Source organism: Elephantulus edwardii, unplaced genomic scaffold (assembly GCF_000299155.1).
Source record: "Elephantulus edwardii isolate Elephantulus edwardi_28Jun2011 unplaced genomic scaffold, EleEdw1.0 scaffold00169, whole genome shotgun sequence".
Classification (NCBI taxonomy): Eukaryota; Metazoa; Chordata; class Mammalia; order Macroscelidea; family Macroscelididae; genus Elephantulus; species Elephantulus edwardii.
The window spans coordinates 4807583-4811236 of record NW_006399919.1 but is presented as its reverse complement, the minus strand read 5'-3'; the positions used below and the strand labels follow the sequence as shown (position 1 = coordinate 4811236).

Here is a 3654-nt window from a genome sequence, read left to right as displayed (position 1 = left end):
ATGTCAGTGTCATTTCCTCCAGAAATACTGGCCAGAGAGCTGTTCTGAAGTTTGCTGCTGCTGGGGCCGCTCCTATTGCCGGGCGCTTCACTCCTGGAACCTTCACTAACCAGATCCAGGCAGCCTTCCGGGAGCCTCGTCTTCTGGTTGTTGCTGATCCCAGGGCTGACCACCAGCCTCTGACAGAAGCATCTTATGTTAACTTGCCCACCATTGCTCTGTGTAACACAGATTCTCCTCTGCGCTACATAGACATTGCTATCCCGTACAACAACAAGGGAGCTCACTCTGTGGGTCTGATGTGGTGGATGCTGGCCCGGGAAGTCCTGCGCATGCGTGGCACCATCTCCCGGGAGCACCCGTGGGAGGTCATGCCCGATCTGTATTTCTACAGAGATCTGGAAGAGATTGAAAAGGAAGAGCAGGCTGCTGCTGAAAAGGCTGTGACCAAGGAGGAGTGTCAGGAAGAATGGCTGACCCCTGTTCCTGAATTCACTGCTGCTCAGCCTGCAGTTGTAGACTGGTCCAAAGGCAGCTGGGTGCCCTCTGTGCCGATTCAGCATTTCACTACTGAAGACTGGAGTGCTCAGCCTGCAACTGAAGATGGGTCTGCAGCCCCCACCGCTCAGGCCACTGAGTGGGTGGGCACTACCACGGAATGGTCTTAAACTGTCTTTTAAAAAGTGGAAATAAGGTGGACAGAAAAGAAACAATACGTTTCATAAGAGAAAAAAAAGAAATGGCAGTGAGTTCACCCCTTTTTATTTTCTGGTTTCAGCTCCTTACACATTTCGGTAATATACTCTGTTTTCCCAAGTTGCCCTTTGAAATCTTCTGTTCAGCTCAACATTTTGTTTCTTTCCTTTACTTTAGCTTCTTAGCTTCCTAATAAAATATCCAGAGTCCTTTTTGACATGCACCTTGATCTTTTCTTCCTCCCCTGTCTTTGTAATGCCCTTTGCATTCTTCATGGATGATATTCTGGAAAGCTTTCCACAGCTCATCTGCTCTTTGTCCTTTAGAGTTCAAGGTCTAAAACTTGTTCCTGAAATGTTTTTTTTTTTAATTCATGTATTATACACTCAAGATTAAACTTTCATTCTTGTGGATTTGGTTTTATGTCCTTTATCTTGAGTTTCAACTTGCATGTGCGTCATTGATGGTCTGTTCTACAATTAGCACATGGCTTAGTTTTCACAGCTGATATTGAGCTTTTCCGAAGATTTTCTCCACAGATGTAATCAAGCTGATTCTTGTAGAGACCATCAGGTAAAGTCTATGTATATAAACGCTGTTTGTATTTCATAGGACCCATTAAGAGACAGCTCATTAGTGGGAGAAGAAAGTTTAAAACTCATTGCTGTTGAGTTGAATTGACTCATAGCCAACCCTTCCATGAATTTTTGAGGCTATAAGTTGCACAGAAAACTGTCATCATCTTTCTCCTGAGGAATGGCTGGTGAATTCAAACCATTCGAGAGGGTCTGCCTTTTGGGTTAGGAGTACAACTTCCTACAGACTATGTAACCAGAACTCCTTAGTGGAAAGAGAGGAAATCAGAAAGAGTCAAAGAAATGATGGATCTAATACCTTGTTGCTGGCTTGGAAATACAGAAGGAATAAGAGGGGCCTTCACAACAACAACAACTGAGAAGTCAAAGAGTCTTGGGTAATGAAAAGGGTTAACAAACTAACTGACAGGTTGGACATAGGAGTCCACTCAGGGCTGCACCTTCTCTGACCAGCAGAAAAGTGCTTGGCAGTTGGAATTAATTACTCAAGACTTTGCTTAGTCAAGAGGTAAGTGGAGAACTCACGGTTCTCACAACCTGTAGTCCTCATAGTTTTTTAGAGAAGTTTTACTTTACATTTCATAAGCAGTAAAATATGTTAACTTGATTTCAAGATTTTTTTTTTTTTACTGTTTCTTTTCTTAGCTGCTGATCTTCCTGTGTTTCTATAATCACATCTTTATCAGAAAGCAGTGTCAGCAGGAGAATCAAGGTCTTGTACATGCCAGGGCAGGGAGTTTGTTTTGTATTAATCCAGGCAGCTCCTTCCTTGGTCAATTTAACCCCTATAACCCCACCTTTTAAGATTTTTTTTAGAGTGAAAAATGTATTATTTGCTGTATATAATAGGTTTCAGTGCAAGTAATGCATATATTTGAGAAAGCAATTTAAAGAGCAGAAGGTAGGCGAAACAACTAAGGGGTCATTCCTTGCTAGTAGTCTTTCAGTGGTTTTTGTTGTTGTTGTTGTTGTTACATTAATTTTCAAACTTAATTGTCTAAGAAGACTATCCTTAAACAAATACAAGAATTTAATAATTTAGATTTTATTGATGAGGTAAGAGGATGGATGGAAGGCTTCTTCTTACTCTGTGACCTGCAACCTCATCTGGAGCTCTAAGTGTTGTTAGCTGGAGTAGAGATGATGACTGCTCTATAAACTTCCTACTAGAAAGGGTCTTAGTTTGTGAGCAGCAATTAGACTCCTGTGTGCAGAGGCTGACTCAGCAGTTCACAGAAAATCTGGGAGTTCATGCAAGATGCCATGTCCAGACTATTTGTAGTGCAATCTGAAAGACAGAAATTTAGAAAGCATGTTAGAAAGACAAGACCTTAGTAATAGTAGTAGTAGTAGTAGGAGTAGTGACACCACATTTTGGTTTTTGTTTGTTTTGGGGTGGGGTTTTTTATTTTTATTAATTTTAATGAACATTTACAGAGACTTAGGGTTTTCAGTCATTCATTGTCGCACTTTTCTCCCTGCCAACCCCCTCCCCCCAGTTCACTCTTCTCCTTGAAAAATAAAAGAAAAACTCTTTAATTGTTATGCAATCCCTCCCCGGCCCCAAGTCCACTCCACTGTGCAGCCTTCATTCTGGACTCCTGTCATCACAATAATACCCAATCATATATTCCTTTTAAACCATTCTCTCCCTCATCTGTTCCAATGCATCATGTTAAACATCATTCCTCCCCTCCTCCTCTGTCTTCCCTCAACCCTGATGTCAGTCCCATTTTCCAACAGTGGCCCTATGCAATATGGGGTTGGGTGTTTTGGGTTTTTTTTTTAAAAAAAAAAGAGTATTTTGAACTAAGATAAAAAATGTCAAGAGTAAAGTTGATTTGCTTGGATTTTTCTCATTTTTAAGACTATGCAGAACAATCTATCATTACTTAAAATAAAATTGCCTTATTCTTTATTCACATTGTCTTACACTTTATTCACTTACTCTTACTGTCTAGTCACTTATTTTTATTTTCTAGTGAAAACAAAAATAGATCTCCTACTTTAAGACCAAACTACTTTTTTCTTCTAAAAGAGTACCACTTTTACTGTCCTACTCGGATTTACTACAGATTTACACACTTTCTTACGCATTCTACAACTGTTTAATCACTTTTTACATATTTGCATACCTTCTACTACTGTTTAATAGTTTCGACAAAGATTCACACTTCTTTCACCATTTATAGACGGAGCAAGTTCACACTTTGCCTTCAGGCAACATGCAGGTTTTACTCAATGAACTGCACAGCTTTTAAGAGTTTTACCAACATTCCTGGTTCTTGAAACTTCTAATGATTTATAGCTGATTTTTTTTAACTTTGTAGGTGGATAATTGTTGTTGTTGTTGTTGTGTGCC

At 40.0% G+C, this 3654-nt stretch overlaps 1 protein-coding gene and 1 pseudogene across 1 annotated transcript in view; both read left to right on the top strand.

Moving 5' to 3' along the window:
- The window catches only part of LOC102865183, an 8700-nt pseudogene extending 8032 nt beyond the window's left edge, over positions 1–668 (top strand).
- CP (ceruloplasmin (ferroxidase)) overlaps positions 1–3654 on the top strand; it is a 90613-nt gene that overhangs the window by 17085 nt on the left and 69874 nt on the right. The window lies entirely within an intron of this gene.